The sequence below is a fragment of the Cupressus sempervirens genome, chromosome 4, assembly GCF_028749045.1.
Source record: "Cupressus sempervirens isolate cs-2001-9-10 chromosome 4, ASM2874904v1, whole genome shotgun sequence".
NCBI classification, from domain to species: domain Eukaryota; kingdom Viridiplantae; phylum Streptophyta; class Pinopsida; order Cupressales; family Cupressaceae; genus Cupressus; species Cupressus sempervirens.
The window spans coordinates 83,225,382-83,246,599 of record NC_143121.1 but is presented as its reverse complement, the minus strand read 5'-3'; positions in this window follow the sequence as shown (position 1 = coordinate 83,246,599).

Here is a 21,218-nt window from a genome sequence, read left to right as displayed (position 1 = left end):
GACAAAAAGGAGAATTTACTATGAATTTATAAGGAGAAATTATATGATTTTATCAAGGAAAATAGGTTTATAAAAGTTATAGGGAGATATAAAATGAAGGATGATTGAAACAAAAACTTTGCAGTACCCTATATCAAGGAACGATAGATATTGATAGAGGGAGAGTTTCAAAGGTATTAAGTTTCTTTTTGGTATTGTTGTTGGTATTGGTTTGTCATCAATTCCAAAGAGTGATATTGTTGAAAAGAGATTGTTTCAAGTGTGTACCATATCATGGAACAATATTTATTTTGTCACTAATGTCAAACCTACTATTTTTTGGCAAGACAATTTCTTTTTTGGTCTAAATGCTATCATTTGATTGATTGATGAAGGGGATTTGAAAAGAAAGGATAATAAGAGTACCTAGATAAAGGTTGAGTTATATGGTGTATAAAAGGAGCACTAGGACCTTCTAAGACATTCATGATATGATATATTGCTAATATACTTAAAGCTAAAGTTGATGGTTACTTAAGCTAAGACAAGAATAAGTGTTTTCATAAAAAAGTGTCTGCCAAGCCTAATCAAGCAAACATTGTAAGACAAGAAAATTTAGTTAATTTCAAGAAAAAATATGGTATGTATTGAGAAGAGAAAATTAATAGGTTCTAGGCATCAGTAAAATATTGTAAGTGTCAAGGATCAGGGAAACAATAGTGGTGAAAGAATGGAAGACTTAGTTGATGTCAAGAAACCCATTAATGGACGACCATCAGAAGATTGTTATTATAGAGTGAATAGTCAGGATGCCAAGTGAAAGAAAAAATAATTTTATCATAGATTTGACAAATCTAAGCCAAAAAAATTGATTTCTTGAATTGTGTGAAGTTTTTTGAAGATATATATGATGATATGGTGTAAAATAATTCAAGTTAAATCATTTTGAGGTGACTCTAAGATAATCAAAAGAGAAGTTTCTAAAGGGAACCTAATGGAAAGAGGGAGGATTTGATGAATCTAACCTAACCCTAAAATAAATGATTGTGGTTTAGAAAAAAAGATCAAAATTCTGTATATAAGGGGATATAAGGCCAGAAGAAAATTAGTGTGTTAAGAGTCAAGATTTTCTTTCATATGGTGGTCAAAGAGATGAATCTAAAGTTGATATACTGAGCAAGAAGGCTTAAGTTTGTGAAGGCTTGAAGGGTGAACAAGCAATCAGAGATGAAGGCTATGAATGCCAAGCAAAATGGAGGAGTAAACTAGAGATTTGTAATCTATTAGTGAGTTATTTTAGTTATCAAATCATGTCCTACTCCTGTTTTCTAGTCATTGTATTAGTCTACATTAATCCTTTGAATTAAGGTTGACCTAACAGTCATTTGTAACTTGTTTAAGTGGGTGGCATTCCAATGGAATAGTCTAAAGTCCTCTAACAAGTTTCACTTCTAATAGGGTGATTGAAATTATTTAATCAAGGTCACATTTTATAGTGTGCATTGTAACGTTTAATAGGGTTGGCTCCTTACAAGGCTCATTGTAGAAAATTGGTACCATGTTACTAGTATTTTTTCCAAATTGGGTTTCTACATTAAATACTTGTGTCAAATTATGTGAATGGTTGTCATATCTTTCATGTTTACATTACTACAAACTTATTTTGACCTAGGATAGTTACCTACTAAGTCATGGAATTTGATTATCTAATGAATACATGCACTTATATGTTTGGTGAGAACTAAAAAGTTTTATTTGTACATTTGGACCTTGGATAAAATAAAAGCTATAATAATAGCACCAACCAAGTAGCATTAGAAAACTTTAACACCCTTTACAAGAGCATAAGCATGTTTTTTATTTCTATCATATTTAAGTTTTGTAGGTTGGAGTGACTTGCTAAAAAAGGAAATTGGTTTCTCAAAAGCTTCTTTATTTTATTCCAGAAAATCTACTGCAATAGTATGGAAAGAAGCAAAAATGTGCATTGGTTTGGTGTAATTAGGTGTTCTAAGAACTGGGAAATTCTTTATTATATACTTTATTATTTGGTACCTTCCTGTTTTATTGTTTCCCATTTCATAAGCATCTTAGATATGGGTCTACTAATTTCTATAAAATTAGTTACAAATCTACTCAAGAAGTTTACCTGAACAAAGAATGATTGAAAATCGTTGACACTTTTTGTCTTGGAAACTTTATCAATTTTTTCAACCCTATTCGGATCAATTGTCAATCCATCTTTAGATACTATGTGGCCCTAGAGTTTCCCCTTTATGACTCCAAATGCACATTTCCCTCGGTTGAAGGAAACTCCATATTCCAAATCTTTTAAAGAGATTTGTTTTGACTATCTACAGTGGTCTTATGCTTTCTTGGAATAGGTTTTCAATTCATCTTGCTCAACCACCATGAACTTGTCTATATATTCTACAAAAGAAACATCCATATCTCTTTGGAAAGTGGCACCCACATTGATAAGGACAAAAGACATTATAACATATACATATGTTCCCCATGGAGTTGTAAAAGAAAATTTTTGAATTATTCTTTTTCATCAACCAACAATTGGTTGTAACTAGAAAACTCACCCATCATAGACACTAACTCAAAACTAGTAACTTGTTGTAGCATGGCTTCCATGTTGGGTAAACCATAATTATCTTTAATAAAAGCAATATTAAAATATCTAAAATCTACACATAGTTAAATATCACCATAATTCTTCCTAAGTGACACTAAGTTGGATACCCAAGAAGAATGTCTTATGGCCTTAATAATTCCCCAATCCCTAAGCTTCATAATCTCTTCTTCCATCTTTGGACATAGTGTGGGATTAATAGGCCTTTTTTTATGTTTGAATGGTTTTCCGTTCTCTTTTAATGGAATAACATGCTTGAGTAAATCCTCTATATAAGCTTTTAGATCATCATATGACCATGCAAATACATTTCTAAACTTCCTTAATAGATCAATTAAATATTTTCTTATAGTAGGAGAGAGAGTCTTACCTACATACACCTTTTTAAAAGACTCATTTATTCCAAGATTAGCTCTTGTGGTTTCCTATCTTTTACTTCTAAGTGAACTCTGTCTTGACTATCAAAAACACTATCCAATACTACCTTCCTTTTGTGCACTTTTTTTTTTTTTCAACTTTATTATCTCTTTACCAAAGATGGTGTCCTTCCCATCTATGTTGTCAAATAGGATGGCATAGTCTAACTCATGAAAATGGTATTTTTCTTTATTCAAAATAAAATTTAGAATATCTCTGTCATATTCAAATACCTACCAATTATCTATATTATTATGAATTGAGGGCCCATTTTTTAGTTTAATCGTTGAAACCCCTACAAAAGATATATCATTAGGTCATTTAGGTACATAATCTAGTAGATATACCATTTTATTATTACTCCCATCCATCCAAGTGATTCCAAAAGCATCAAATGCTTCAATCACATCCCATACAACATTCATTTATTATTTTAGTCTCTCATTCTTGGATGGATCTATCTATTTAATCAGATATACCACTTATTCAAAATCACCAACAACATGCAAATTTTTATTGCCATGACTTGTAGCTAATTTTAACCCATGTAAAAGTGCTCCATATTCTGCTATATTATTTGTGCAAGTGATGTTCAAGTTAAAGGAGTATCTAAATGTGTTCTTCTCTAGTGAGATAAAAAATACTCTAGCCCGTGACTCTTCTTTAGAACTAGCCCCATCAAACTACATTATCTAGATATTCTATTAACCTATAAATCTTATTGCTTCTTGTAAAATTAATGGGTCTCCCTTTTCACTTTCTAGAATACTGATTTCAACCCTCAAAGAATTTACTTATTTATCTAAGAAACACATAGAATCAGTACTGATATTGACTTCAATCATACGATTAATGCTTAGTTCTATATTGACCTTGATAGCTCTATCATCTATGTGAAATGTAGAAAAAGACATCACATTGTAGGATTCCATATTGAAGAGGAATGTCAACTACTAGGGCACTCATTGTTAAGTCAACATTAGGATACACAACTAACCTATATGGAAATGTGTTGATCTAGTACATATAACAAGGACTTCCCATACATCCATAGCTTGACATCAACTATGTTTAATATCAACTTTTAGAATGAGGGACTCTATGATTTTAAAAGGCATGATAGTACTATAAAATCCTGAATCAATCATCCAATTCCTAAAAAGGTTTCAATTTATAATCAAGCTAAGGAGAAACGGGTCAATATTTTCTATATATGCCACAAATGGACTATTCAAATACATTTGGGGTAGTTAGGATATGACTCATTTATCTTCCTTTTCCTTTTCTACAACTTGTACCTCTTGTTCTAGTGACAACTCTCCTTTGGTAATAGTACTATTCCGAACTAACCCTAACCAAGAAAAGGCTTTAGTTCTATGTTCCTCTATCCTAATAAATTCAAGAAAGGGAATCATTATAGTAGTTTATGATAGCATAAAAAGCATATCAATAGGGTCATAAAAAATGGGTTTGCATGAATTAACTTTAGTTACTTGTACTTGAACAATGGGATCTTCAATTTGTCTAACAATATCAAGATTTAACTTCCTTTCAGTTGTATTTTTCTTCATTGAGCTTTACTATCCTTGATCATGACAACGATTTGACCCTCTTCCTAATTTCCATTATAATTTTTTTGGGTTTCATCCTTAATAAAGACTCCTGATGCCTTCCCCGTAGTATTATTCATTTCTTTGTTCCTTAGATTTTAAATATTATGAACTTGAGCCACCATGTCAGCAAGTATTCTACCAATTTCTATGTTGGAAGTTTATCTCAAATTCATATGTTCAATGCATAAAATCATATTGCATGCATTTTCGTCAAATTCATCTTCATCATCATATAAGATTTTTTGATGGAATAGTTGTTATATGTTTCACTGATTGTTTACATCCAATTTGAATTGTTCATTATTAGATTCTCGACAATCATCGCATGAGTTAATCATGTTGTAAGCCACATCATCTTGAATCTTTTCTTTCTCCCCTTCTTTAGGTTGTGTTTATTGAGGTACATGGAAAGATTAAGAAACTCCATAGTAGTTAGGAGAATGAGCAGTTTGACAAACCATGAACCAAGGCATTTCTTCCACCACATTCATAGAATTTGTTTGCAATGGGTCCAGTGTATTCTTGTCACTTGTGCCTTGTATAGGGTTATTAATGGGCTTTCCATCTTTCCTTTGTGTGTGGTAGGGTTTTTTTTAAATATGGTTTGCTTATTATAGTTATTATTGAACTATGGCTTCTCACCAGTATTATGCTAATTTGCATTGTCAACTAGAGGCTTCAATTTTTTTAGCAAGTTCAAAAACTAATCCATTTTATTTTCCTTGAGATTTTTGGCTATGCTAGACTTATCACCTTTTTTGTTTTTCTATAGGGTTAAATAATTTAGGATCATCTCTCCTTTCAAGATTTTGAAATGCTCTTCTATTATTTTCAATGTTGGCAGTTATTTTGAAATTATCCCTTAATGTCTTAGTATCTTTTTCTCTCAAAATATAATCCATTTTACTATCAAAAGTATTAAAAAAGGTAGTGAGACATACATTCTCACCTAATCTAATGAATTGGAATAACTTATGCATTCCCTTTTGTAACCTGACATTAAAATAAAATATAGATTCATTTTTACTTTTCTTTATATTATTAAACTCATTCAACATAAAAGTTGCATTAGTATTATCCCCATAATGCTCCTTGAAAAACTTTACTAGATTATCCCATAAACCAATACTATGATCTGGAAGTCTCTTGAACCAGTCTATAACATCTTCTACGATTTAATGTACAAATAACTTCATGACAACATCTTCATGCTTAACTTCATAATCATTCAACATATCATTAAATTTTTTGAGATATTTTCACTACTAATGGCATTATTTCCAGTGAATTTTGTGACATTAACTATCATATCATTGGGAATAGGATGAGGAAAACCTGGGATTCCTATAAAATACATATGTTTATATCTTTCCATATAAATGGGCATTTGCTAAAATCCTAAGATATTTGAAGAACTAGGCCCAACACCTTGGGTTTGTATGAGATTTTTACCTTGTTGGGTTGTAGCTAATTGATAAATAGTAGTAGACAAGGAAGTTGGTAGTGATTGGAAAAATCCTTGACTATTCATCATAGTTTCAATAGTTGGGATAAAAGGTATAGTCTATGAAGTCTAGTTTTTCCAAGTTGTTAAGGTAGAGGTCGATCTAAGGAAATGAATTATTTTCCTTGGTTCTTCTACCTTAGCCTCATTTTGAAATTTCTCTAGTTCTTTTGCAAGATCTTCCCTCTACATTTTTTCTCTTTCCAAATCTAAGTCAATCTTAGAAATGACAATGTTCTTAGGACAAACCTGAGGCTCATTGATTTGTATACCTACAACCTTCTGTTTTCCTTTATCAAAGTTCTTAGTAGTATAATCTTGTTACATTTTCCTCAGTGGGTTTATAAGGTTAGACTTGAGAAATGGTAGGTCCATCCTTCTCTCATAGAAGACATTCTTGATCTTGGGATTTAGACCCTATTTCTCCCACATCTACAAATATGACTGAATGTAGAGTATGTTGGCTTGGTTTTTCACATGTAAAAGAATTCTTCAAAATTTATAGTGGAAAATCTAGTTGTTGTTTTGTGATTAGGGATTATATGTTTCCTAATTAATTATGCCATAGAAATTCCCTTTTTTTTTCTCTAATGCCCTATATGCCCTAGGTTCCAAAAAAAATTGTTTAAATTCTTTGTATTTTCAAATATGTGCAGGAAGATTTTAATAAAGTCATAAAACCCTTCAAGAAATATTTGTATTATATAATTTTTATGTGACCCTTGGAATTTTTAGTGAAATTCCACTTTCCCCTACTATGTAACTCTATTCTAAACCAAATTGTACTCCCTAGTTAGTCCATATGTTGTTTTTCCCAAGTTCTAAACCCTTGGTGAGTTACTTTATTGATCATTGATCACGATCAAGATCATCACTTTTTCACAGTTTGAAATTGCTCAATGATTGTACAAAGTAAGAATGTGACAAAATGACACCTATCCAGTGGGGCCAAAGGAACTGCATAAACTCTTCATTTTAAGGACCATAGATCTTCTTTCATATCAACAACTATAGTATCCTTGCAAAATAAAGTTTCTCACTAAATAAAAAGTGTGACGATACGACCTATCAATGAGTGTCCTAGTGGGGCCCCATAAAATATTTCTTTGAATTGTATGTATTAAAGTGTCATCTATCATGTTTAGGTTGGTTCCAGAGCTAGTCAACATCATTCTTCCTAATCCGTGATCAAGATCATAATCAAGGGCTATTGTATAGTCAAAAAGTGAAGTTTCAGAGGATAAAAAGTGTAACAATATGACATGTTGACAAGTTTCCAAATGGGACCATGAGAGACTCTAAAAGGAATAGAAGATAGTGCATCTTGAGGATTGTAGATCTTTGGAAGATCAATGATTTTCACTTCCTCAAAAAATAAAGATGATCAAGGTCTAGCCAAAGCAAGAAAGTGAAAAGTGGCCACATGGACATAGTTGGACCAAATTAAGTTGTGGGTTGCCAAAATAAATGTGTTAGAATAGTTGTCTGAATGACATGTTTTGACTGGTCATAAACACTAACTAAAGTAGAAGAATTTTATCTTTTTGAAATTGTTAGATCTTTCTTGATCAAATGCTATCACATTCTCAATTTTTGAAGTTTCCAAAAGATTAAACAAAGAAAAAATGAGACGTAATTACATATGGAAATGTAGGGCCAACCCATGTCACAATTTTTTAAAAGTTGTTAGTATAAGGCTCTAGCTGGCTAGCTATGATTTTCTAATAATATCGAGTAAAAAGAAAGATATTTCTTTTTAATAACTATCACATCATCAAATGATTGATGATCATCACTTTCTCTTGAAATGAAGTTGCAAGAACTTTAGCTAAAGAGAGAAAGCAACAAAGAGATACATGTATTAGTGGGCCCAAACTTATTTAACAATTACAATGACAACTAGGATCTCTCGTGATGTTTAATTATATAAAGATAAAACTTAATTTTTCATTGGATAAGATAGTTTAGTGGGCCACCAAATGAAGAGATCTTGAATCACCGTCGATTAGGGTAAGAGCCATTCGATCTTTGGAAATCGATGGATAAAATTCAAATTTCAAAATATAGAATGAAAATAACAATTGCATGAATTAATGTGATACAAAGTTTCCTTCGTGCGATCTCAATGCTCTGATATAATATGTAAATTCACCATTGTTGAAGCACAGACAACAAATTTTCTCAAAGCGAAAGAATTTCCAGAGCTAGGGCACAAAATTCCTTAAGGACTTCAGAAAATTTGCAGAGAAAATTGCAGAAAGAAGAATAGATTTTAGCAGGTAAGTGATCTGTAACCAGTAAAAATCGAGAATTTGCTCAGTAAGATTTAGAATTTTTAGATAATGCCTCCACGAAAGGAATTTTCTGGGCAAACCAAATATTCAAACAGGGGTATGCATGATGATTTTCTGGAACAATTTCCTTTGTCGATACATGAGATAACTAAGGGGAGGGAGTTAATTCCTAAAAACCCTAGAGTAACCATAGCAGAGGGTTTCTATGACAAGGCCAATTGGGTGCGAGATGCTCAGGTATACATGGGAGGTTTGGAATTATTCAAGAAATGGTTTTCAAAGTGAATACTGGATACTCCTTTGAGAAATGTCTGGGAGTTTGACATTGGAAAATTAGTAATCCCCATAGTTTTCTTTGATAGTGATTTGTTAATGGATTTGGCCAAGAAGTATGATCCGATGACAGGGTTAGTAAAGAATCATGTTGGAGTGAACCTCTTTAGGGTTTGGCCTAAATTAATTAGAGAAGTCTTCAATGTTAACCCTAACCATGATATACGTGAAACTATTGACATGGGTGATTTTCAAGCAAGGTATGATGCACAAAAATTCTACTTGAAAACGGGGGCACTACAGGAGCATGCTGCTAAAATTGGTACTTTGTCTGTGATTACTACCAGCACCCCAGAGCCACTATTAAAAAGACATTTTAACACTAGAGGTCAGGCATTATATGTTTCTCTTTGTAGGATTTTTGGAGTGGATGAAGTAGAACAAATCCCAGGCTTAGTTGTCCTCATAATGGCTCAAACTCTTCAATTTGGAATGAGCACTATTCTGGATTTCACAACATTTCTTGCAAAAGAGATTCACAACAGCTTGGTGGGGATAGCAAGGGGAAAAGTAGATAAACCTTTCTATGGATATTCAATCCTTATGCATATATGTTTGCATAAGGGACTTGTCTTCTTTTCCAAGGGTATGGAGCTGGAGACAACTAGGGATGGAGAAAAGAATCCAGTGCAGTTGTGGAGTGTGGATATGACCTCAAAAGCCAAAGGTGCCAGTTATGTGAGGTTTGATAGGTATTTTTCATCCAAGCTTAGATTTCTTTTGAGAGGAGGCAACTCTAGAATTCCACAAGCATTGTTAGAGCTGGTCAGACCCAAGAATCATGCTAAAGGGCTACTTGTCAGTCATAACTGGGGGGATATAATTCCCTACAATGTTTCAACACTGATGAGAGTATATGGCTTCTTGGGAAAGCCTCATGTGCTACCATTTCATGTGCCTTTAAAGATAGGAATAGCTGAAATGTTATGGAAAATAGGCACCATAGATGAGAGGGAGTTTACTAGGAAGGGCACATTTTTTCCAATTGTTACTATGACCCATGATTTTGTCTTTGTAAGGAAAGGGTGGAAGCATCTGAATTTGTTTTTAGATAGATATAACATGGCAAAATCTCATTGCAGATTTGTTGACCTTGAAGGATTCTATGACATCTTTAGGGAGAGAATAAAAGCTTCCCGCATGGTGCAACAAGTTTACTATCTTGAGGATGTAATTAGAAATGTTCTTACTTTACAAGAACAAGAATTGAGAAAGGAAAAATGGATAGTATTTAGCAAAACCCTTCAATTCATTAATGCTTTTGACCCCCACTATGATCCATTAAAAGAAAAGAAATAGTGGGGAGCCAAGATACAGGCCTTGATGAATAATTTTGCTGAGATAATACAAGCCATGAATGAAAAGAAGGCTACATATGTTGAGACATATCTAGACAGGGCTGTAGAAGTGTAGAGGAACATCAACAGTAAAAACATAATGGCTCCTAGTCAATATACCCTAGAAAGAAGGTCAGGATATGTGATGATTCAAAATGTGCAACAGGGTCCTCTCCATAAAAGAACAGGAAGCCCACCTTCAACCAGTACATGGGTCTTCTTCTTCTTAGCTAGAACAATACTCCCTAAGCCAATCCCTAATAAAGATAGATGATGAGACATCTTTAAGGGAAAAACTTACAAAAATTGGTGGAGAAGGGGATGTAATTGTTACTTCCACAGATCTGGAGATTGGGGAACCGCAAGAGCCCCCTACACCTTCCTTGGAGCTCATTGTTGCTGATTATCAAGGTAAGGAAATTGATCCTATAGTTTCCCAAGCATCTAAGAGGTTTATAAATTTTTGTCAGAAGAATAGTTGTTATAGGATGATGAAATGGAAGAGGAGGAGGAGGAAAATGCCAAAGTAAAAGTTACCTTCATGGTTGATGATAAAGACAAGGAAAATCCTAAGATTAAAGTAAGTTTGTGGGTAATCACAGATGATTCATCACTGTCAAATTTAATGACCACTTACTTTGAGGATGAAGAATAAATAATAGAATTAAATATCTTGTCTCAATCAATGAAAATATAACAGAAAGGGCCCCACCAATGAATGTTCAATGTGATAGCCTTTTTGTTATGCACAGTTTCATCTTTTTGTTACATATGTATGTAAAATTCTTTTAAAGGACACCTGTCAATCACATATGCCCTTTGCTTGTTGCAACTCATGCTATATAAATGAGTTTTCAAGGCATTGTGATGGTCCAAAACTGGTAGAATTTTTGTGTTTTCTCATGAAAAGTACATTCAATTAGTCCAATAGAGTGTACCTGACTTGAGTTTGATTCCATTGTACTTTCTAATGCCATACTGAATGACAAAAATAGCAATCTATTCTAGGTTTTCAATATTTTACTATTGGTCACTGTATTAGTCATATGAGAAGGATAATATAAAAGGGTATTTGCACTATATTTGTGTCATCATTTTTTGTCTCCAGTTATGGGTTTGTTTACTTTGAAGTCATTTAAATAAGGTTTAATTGGTTGAATGCAATCTGGATTAGTTGTATATTGTTTTCATTGTTGCTCTTAATTCAATAAATTATATAAATGCTTCAGTGAATCAGTAGGGTTTGTGAATTCATAAAGGGATATTTCATAAGAATGGAAATGGGTGATTACAACTGATTAATTCACTTACAAGATAATTGAATTAGATCTCTCGCCAATAGTTAATTCTTTGCCCAATGGATAAGGCACTGGTCTCATGAATCAAAAGTAAGAAGGATGAATTCTGCTGCTACATATCATACTAATTATAAAATCAAAATCACTTTTCATTCAATTTTGTTCAAGGTTATAAATGCTGGTCAATACTCATCTATATCTATTCTCTAAGTCTTAGGTAGCTGCTATTGTTAGGAATATTTATAAATTCAAGGAGAATGATGACCAGATCTACAATTAAGGGATACATACAAGTTTGAAAATATTGAAAGAATTGAAGTAAACTGCACATATGTAAGTGGGTAGTAGATGAGAATCAGAATGAAACTAGAAGAATCTCTACATAGTAGTTTGCACTAAAATTATCCCTAGGTACACCCACCTTGGTTTAGCAGAGCCAAAAGAGTAGAAAACCACCCTTGGTTTTGTTGAAGTTGGGGCCTAGATGCTTTACACATACAATTTTTAGTAAGAATTGGCTAGTCTTTAGATTGTGTGAGTACTGTAATCTTGGTATTAAGCATTTTGTTACTTAGTAGTTTTAAAATACCAACAACCACTATGAATGATTCTTTTCTTTCCAAGTTTTTATGGAGATGGCATCGAGAAGAAGGTGAATGGTTTGATATTTGGAACGATAAACACAATAGGGAGACTCAAGATCTTAAACACTTTATTGACAATGAGAGTTTTCAAGGGGGGTCAATGATTTGGAAACATGATAAAAAAAAAAGATTATAAAGAAAGGGGTCAAATGGAAGATGGGAAATGGGAGGATTATTATTTTTTGGGATGATATTAGGGTTCTTAATCACCACCCCAGTGTTGATCAAAGGAGGAATGGTTTTATGGAGTAGTTTAAGAATCTCTTTGGGATTTTTGAAGAAGACTATTGGGAGGAGAATAATTGGTTGGACCTCAAGAGAGTGGATATAAATCTGAATGATCTCAACAAGATTCTGAATGTTGTCCTTTTAAGCCATGAGGAGGATGGTCTAATATGGAAATATATTCCTAATGGATTTGTTTCTATGTCCTCAATGTATACTAATGTTTTTGAAGATCATCATGAGCCTTGTTGGGCTAAAGCTTGGTTTAAAGGTATGACTTCCAAAGTTAACATTTTTTTTTGGATTCTTCTCCAAGATAAATTTTTGACAATGGATAACTTATTGAAGAGAGGGTTCAACATAGTTAATAGATGTTATCTATGTAAGAATATTGCTGAATTGGTTAACCATATGAATATTCATTGTTCTTATACTATAAGGTTATGGGAAAAGGTCTTTGGTTTGTTGAATACTACTTTTGTTTTCCCTGCTACAATTCAAGATTTTTTTAATGGATGGAAGTCACCCTCTACTAACAACTTGGTTATGAGATTATGGGATTTTATTTTTCCATTCCTTTGCTAGGGCATATGGAAGAAACATAATGATGGAATGTTTCAGGGTTTAGAATCTAATCTAGCTAAGTTATTCTATAAGATTAAGAATATGGGGAGTGAGAATATCATATCTTTTGGAAAAGGGCACCAACCTCAAAATGAGTGAGAAGAATCAGTGTGTTAGAATTCAAATTTAAATAGTACCAGTTTACTAAAAATTGGTCCTAACCTTAGGGATCTAGTTGGGTGGGATTTTCCCTTGATGGACTAGTATAAGATAAATTTCGATGGGGCCTTGAAGGGTAGCCTAGGAATTGTTGGTTGTGGTATCATCATTAGGAATATGAATGGGGATAGAGTGGGTGGAATGGCCATTCCTATTAGAGTTCAAAGTAACCATGTGGAAGAAGCTAGTGTGGCCCTCTATGGTCTTAACTATACAACAGTTTGAATTTGAGTAAGATATGGCTTGAGGGTGACTCCCTTAATATAATTAATTGTATTAATAAAGTTACCAATTCTTCTTGGACTATTAATAGTATTATAGGTAAGGCCATAGATCTTATCAAATAATTTTAAATTTGTGTATTCACTCATAATTATAGAGAATAAACCAAGTTGTTGACTAGGTGGCTAATGTGGTATGCAAGAGTGATGAAAATTTAATTTGGAATCACAATGATATTATACCTAGTGTGGGGTCTTTACTGATTGAGCATGACAATCCTAAATGTAAACAAAAATGTTTCATTAATGATGAATATGCTAGGAGGGAGTAATTATTATATGGGCAAAATTGGGAAGTGGTGGGCTATTATGAGAAGGACAATGTATTACCAATCAATATGACATGGATTATGGGTCTATTTTCCCACAAATTTCCTTGGCTATGATATCAACTACAATTTTCTATTGCAGAGGGTTTTTTTGGAGAAGAGATAAACTTTGTCTTAGAGACAAGAAGATGGGAGGTGTTGACAATTATATAATTGTGATATGCAATTATTATCATCAATGGCAACACAAGATGTACTTTTTGACAAGAAACCTTAGAAATAAAGACACTTAGTCTTTGGTTATCAGAAAATTGTCTAAGTATAGAATTTGGTTTACAATAGTGTATTGTTTTTTTTATAACATGTTGCAAGCATCATCTTATGAAAAGTGAAGTTACATGGAGATACCATACATATTTTTGATGATGTCTATAACCTTGCAAGTTTGTATGGATTGTACAGAACAAATTTAATCATATTTTGATGAAGCAAGACAACGAAATTGAAGGAAAGAATTATTTTGGTTGCAAAACAATTACTTGTCCAATTAGGGCCAACATCCTAGATGTTTAGTCTAACTTGGAGAAGTGAATTGTGGTCTTAGCCAATGCAATAGTATTTTATGTAAAGGCATGGTATTTATGCAAATGACTTCTTGCAATAAGAAGTGTGTATCATGTACAAACTTATGAGATTATGTAATTGCAAAGTTATGTGAAATAAGAAAACTTTCATGAAAGCAACATATGAAAAGTTTTGTATGAGCTATTTGGTGATCTAAGATTGAGCTATAGGTCAAAGATTAGACAAGGAAGGCAAATAATAGTAAATTACCTATTTGACTAGTGAGCTCTTCTTGTAGTTGAAATTGCATGTTTGGGTAGTGGGCTCATCTTGCATGCATTATAATACAACTCCTAATAGAGTTGGCACAACTCCTAACAAGATTATAATCTCCTAACAAGGATTAAAAGTCTCCTAACAGGGACCTCTATACTAAATTTTGTCATTGAGTCCTAACAGGGTCCATCTTCTAACAAGGAACTTATATATCAATATATTATCTAGTGGGTATCATCCCCATTGGAGTTTTCCCTTGGCCAAGGTTTCCTTAGTTAGAAAAATATGGTGTTATGAGTTATCTTTGTGAATTGTTATTATTACTTTTCAACATTAATTTATTGCCTTTTTATACATGGTTTAAAATAAGTAATAATATCTTGTTGGCAACTAAATTTTGTAGATTACTAATTCAACCGCCCTCTTAGTAATCCCTATTTCTAACATTTGGTATTAGAGAACAATTACTTTGAAGAGGCTTAACAACTCAAGTATGATCCTTATGCATATGTAATAGTTGATGAAGATCCTTGAAGAACCTCTTGAATAAATTGATCTCTGTACTAAAGAATGAGATAAGCTAAAGGATTAATATGAATACTCCAAAATATACATTGGTTAGTTAAAAGAAAAGATTGATCATCTAAAATCCAAGCCTGAATCTACTGAATCTAGAACTAATTATGATGACTATTGAAAGTTGAAGATAGAGTACAAGATCTTGAAGCATGAGTTGAAGATTATAAATCTAAAGTTGGCTTTGAGAAATGATCCTAACAAAGTTAAATCTAATCTGAAAACTAAAAATGTAGATCTGAGAGCAAGTCTAGCAAAGAAAACATCTAAGTTTGAAACATTGAAAGAAGATCATGAAGAACTCCATAAGTACAATAATATTGTGAAAGGTGAATTGACACAATGCAAATAGTAACTTGAAAAGCTCTATTTTAGTAGAGAAAAGCTTGATGATTCTATGTCTATATAGAGACCTACTTATAATGAGACTAGTCTTGCTTATATAATTATCATCTCTATAAAGAAATTTGAATTTAGATTAGATTAGAAAGAAAAAGACAAATCTGATGATAAGATTGAATCTAGTCAATCTTTTGAAAACTAAAAGAAGTTGAGAAAAACAAGGAAGCTGAAATATTAGATGAACCAAAGCAAGTGGAGACTCCCAAGATAGCTAGGTATGAATTTAGAGGTAAGTCCTTTTTATCTAATGAAATAGGTCATCTGAAAAAGGATTGCACTAGTAAGTCATTTAATCATGTTAAGGACTTTTATCATCATAATTGTCATGGTATGGGTCATAATGCAATTGATTATAGGAAACTTAATTATGATAATGATAGAAGGAATAGTAGAATGTCTATAAATAATAATAATGCAAATAGAAGATATAATAAAAGGACATTGAGAGAAAGAAGATCTTATGAAGATAGAAGATAGGTTGTGTGTTATAAGTGTAACAACTTAGGATGCATCACTTAGAATCATCATGAACTTGACCAATAGAATCCTAGAAGTAGAGCACCTATATGTTAGTTATGCAACAACTTTGGACACAGAATGAAGTATTGTAGATTGGATAGAAACATAGGAGATAGAAGGAACAATGGAAGAAACTTCAGGAATAGAAAGAATGATAGAAGGAACCATGAAAGGAACTCTAGATCTAATAATGAAGAACAAAGAGATATTGTGAGTAAAATTTGAGAAGAAATTAATGAAGCATTCATGAAAGGAATAAATATCTCAAAAGAAAAGTGAGATGATAATGAGATACAAAGATTGAAGGCAGTTGTTGAGTTTGATTCAATTAAGTTGAATTAAGCTTTTTCATAGCATCATAATTTGAGAACTTTATCCAAAGAATAAAATAGAGGTAATGAAGTTGGAAAAAGGTGTATCTAGTTGTCTTTAGATGGTACCTAAGCTTTCTTGTAATTTGGAGCTCATCTAAACAAGTTATGATGAAATTTAGAGTTTCTACTATTATAGTAAGAATAGATTTTGTAATAGAAGATGAAAAGTATTTTTTTGGTAGAGAATTTTGTTATGCAAAGACTTGAGGATGTTTCTCATGATGGAAGGAGGCTACAGTAAACCTCAAGTGACATGTGAAGATCAGATAGATTATTTTGAGTAGTTATTTGATTGCTAAATGTAATTAATAGTTTTTTCATATTTGCAAAGTATGCAATTAATGCAAGGTCAAGTTGATGAATAAATAGAGTAAAAAATTGAATTTTACTTGATTGTGAACATATTCAAAGTGAAGAGAATTTAGAAGTGACATGTTAGAGCAATTTTGAAGCAACCACTATTTTTGGAAAGGGGCATTTTATCGTTTTTCTACAAAATTTGTTTGGTAAAAGATATTGTTGATAAGAATCATGGATATGTCAGTTGTTCATAGTGTTAAGAATGAGGATAAACCTAAGTTTAATAAAGATTTTGTAAAACCTAATGAAGGAAACCCCAACTCTACCTTGTCTATCACTCTAAAAAATGTAGTCCATCTAGAAGACATAGAAAATTATTTGAATTGCAAGTTTGAGTCGATTGGTAGTGAATACACGAATAAGGGTATGAAATTAGTCTTTAACCATGACATGATAGTGAAGGCCAAATTTGAATATTTAAGGGAATTAAACTTCTTTAAGTGTCATTGCTATTGTGAGTTAGATATAGATGAATGGACACAAATTATATTAAGTAGGATACATGATGGTAAGTTATGGATGCAAGATAATGTAGTATATATTTCTACCAACCTTATACATGAGGTAACTGGTCTTAGCAAAGAAGGTAGTGTACCCATAGGAGAGAAACTAGTTAAGAAGAAAGAAAAAAGTTACTCTAAGGTAGTATACAATGGTAAGGCTATGGTAATCAGCTCCATCAAGCAGGGTGATGTGAGATTTCTTAGTAGAGTTCTAAGATAGATGGACTTTCATTAGGATTTATTTATGTAGCTTATAAGATATGTGTTGAGAAAGAATAGGTAAATCTAAGTGAAATCTTGAGAATGCAACTCTTGGATAACCTTGAAAATATTAAAAGAATAAAGAATGATGGATTTAGATTCCAATCATTGATTAATCACATATTATTTAATGTGCTGAATAGATTTCCCTACTCATCAGTAATAGATATAATGAGTAGTGACATATGCACTATGGAAAAGATTACAGAAGTATGTAGAAGGCACCTTGTAGACAAGGTATTGGATAGTGGTGATTTGTTTATGAGAACATTCCAAAATGAAATGAAATAGAGATTTAAGATTTCACTACTAATTGTGGATAGATTCAAGGAGGACATTTGCATTCTAGTTGATATAGACTATACTTACATTAAAGTAGTGGAACCTCAAAAAAAAAATTTGTACCCTTTGAGCTATGAGTTGAGTGATTGTGTTGCAGGTGACTATGTTGATTTATTATTAAATTCTAACAAAGATAAGGTAGAGTACATATTTGGCACATTTGATGAGATCACAAAGCATACTTGTCTAGTAACCTTGGAGAAAGCATCTCACAAGAAGGTTGAGTCAATCATGAAAAAGGCATTATCAGAGGTAGGAATGTTAGAAAGTGAATTTGAGGTCATGAGATAGACAATGAAACAAGGTGCATTGAACATACAACCCTTGTTAGTTTTAGTTGTTGAGACATCTTTAGAACATAGCATTTCATATGCAATAGTGCCTAATGTTCCGCTTAGTGAGCATAAGAGAAAATTAGAGAGATTGGTTGAAGCAGTGACTTCTAAGGAAAAGAGAGTCAAACAAATGGCTACAAGACCTAGCAAGAGGTAGAAAGCACTGTTGAAAATTGAATCTAGTAGTGATGAAGAGTTTGAGGAACAAGAAACCAAGCAAGCAGGAATAAGAAGTGATTGATAACCATGGAAGCCAAAGATTGATAAGACTAACAAAGAAATTTCCAATGAGGGAAACTTTGTTTAGATGAAAAATTTTTATGATCTATATAATAATTTTGAGAAGGATTAGATTGTGATGGGGAGAGTTAGGGTAGACTAGCTAGTCTATGCCAATAATCCTCAATTAGGATTTTGGTGTTCTCCTAAAACCTATAATTGTCTCTATGATTCATTGTCCACTCTTGGATCCCTTGACCTAACCTAACCTACCTACCAAGTTAAACTAATGAAATCTTATAGCATTGGTCCTTTATTCTTCTAAGAACTCAATTCTTCCAAAAGGCTTGAATAGGTCCACTAGGGTTCTACAACACTCCCTAGTCCAACCAAGGTTTTCATAAGGTCTAAGGTGTTATTGGAACACTTTTAAGCTATATATTACAATAAACTCATTCTCAAGCATTTTAGGGTCTTAGGCTTTGAAAAGGCCGTACAACATTAATGGTGAAAATGAGGGTTTTGGAGGGTTTTAAGGATACTTTTTGTCCCCACCTTTTGGAAACCTTCCACAAATCAAAAATACTTCTCCTCTTCAAGATAGTACCTTCTCATACCCCTCTTCAATCCCTCAAAAGGGCAGGCCATGATATTTCTTTCTTCGCTCTTAAGAGCTCTTTCTCTATTGATTGTTCCTAGCTAGGCATTGCCTAGGTCACCTAGGGCTTTGTCAAATAAGTATCTGCACTTGTTTTTTGGGACCTTTCTTGCATAGTATTACAAATTAGGGTCTATATTCTTGGAATATAAAGAACCAAGGTTTTCCCATGGTGGAAATAAGAACTACAACCCGTTTTATTGAAAATTCAAAATTGGTAATGTACAGTCACTTTGAAATAAATTTACAAAAAACTTATAAAACTTGACTACAAAAAAAAACTAATGCAACTAAAATAAATAAAAAACCATAGAAAAACTAATTAATCTAGCAAGATGAGAACTACAATGTTATTTACTTTCAAATAAATCCAAAAACCAATAAATACTACTGTAAGGAATTCACAGTCTAGTGTAACTGTACTGTGGCCATACTAGAAAATGAATTCAAACCCCTAATTCATCCAGCAAGATGAGAACTACAATGTTATTTACTTTCAAACAAAGCCAAAAACTAGTAAATACTATTGTAAGGAATTCATAGTCTAGTGAAACTGTACTATGGTCATACTAGAAAATGAATTCAAACCCTTGGTTAGGTTTCTTCAAATGTTAATTAGGTTCTTCCTTGGTGTGTGGATAGGTTTTAGAACTTTATGTTAGCCAATTTAAAAATTAGACCTTTTTGAACAAAAATGCTCAACAATTTTGAAAAGTTGCTAGCAAATTTGTAGTAATTTTTATTGCCCAAGTAGCATTATTTTTCCCCACACTTTAAGACCATTGTTAGGTCTTCTTGAAACATCCTTGGGAGTTAAAACTTCACCAACTTACCTCATCTAAGACCTCTAAACTCGTAATTATATTTATATCATATGGTTATAGCTTTTGCATAACATTATATTGTTTCAACAAGTTTTGGTCTTTCAAGCAAATATTCCACCTTGGAAGTTCTTCTAATGCAAACATGTGCTCATAATGTAACAAAGACTACTACTCAAATCTTTTAAAAACATGCAAAATCAAGGAACTCAAGATGAAACCAACCTAAGGTTATGATACCATTCCCATCAAACACCAAAGAAGAATCTTTAATAACTTCCCTAACCCTAGAAACACAAGCATGAGTTAAAACTCTTATCGTTCTTACATACTTCCTATGAGAAGTTTAACACACCAAAAATTTGATGGTGGGAGCCTTTGAAGGGTGCTCCTACACCATACTTCTCTCATCAGCCCAAACTAAGGCACTTTGGGGTCAAGAAGAGTTGGATCAATGCCAAGTTTCTTGAAATGTCCTACCTCAATATAGGTGGCTTTAGATTCAGGTTGATCCTTGGATTTGATCAAATGTCCTATAAAAACTTGATGCCTTGTAGCTTTTTTTTCTCTGGATTCCAATACTTTCGCTTCTTTGGCTAGCTTCTTCTTAGGCATAGCATTGTTGTCAATGTCTTGTAAGACCCTCAGTGGAGTTGTACTTTGCTTAATGATATCTCCTTTAAATCTAATCGAGTCTACCACATTAAAAACCAATGAGATTGCTACACCTAATGGCAAGTCCACTTTGTATGCATTCTCTCCATATTTAGCTAGAACCTTGCATGGGCAAACTCTTCACATATGGAGCTTAGTGGGCATACCTTGCTGCATTCTTGGTTTGTTAAGCTAGACCATGACATAGTCCCCAATCTAAAATTGTACTTCTTTCCTCCTCTCATCTATTTTGACCATGAGTCTTTGAGTAGACTCCAACATGGTTTTCGTTACTTGTTCTTGAACTTCTTTGATAGCTTTGGTAAAATCTTTAGCTTATCCACTTTTTAACTCCACAAGACCTAAGTCTCTTAACTCACTCACTCCTCTAGGGTGTCTTCCATATCCTATCTCAAAAGGACTTCTTCTTATGGTCCTATTGATACTATCATTGTAAGAATATTCAGCCTAAGGTATAACAATATCCCATGTTTTTCCATACTTCTTTGCTAAGCACCTTAGCAAGTTACCAAGAACCTTGTTGATGACCTCAATTTGAGGATGGTATGCTAAATTGAAAGAGAGATTAGTTCCCAATCTTTTCCATAAGGTTTGATAGAAATGACCTATGAACTTTTTTTCCCTATCAGACACAATACTTAGAGGGAGTCCATGAATACTGACTATCTCATTGAAGAAGAGATGTACTAAATAACTTGCATTATGACTAGTTTTA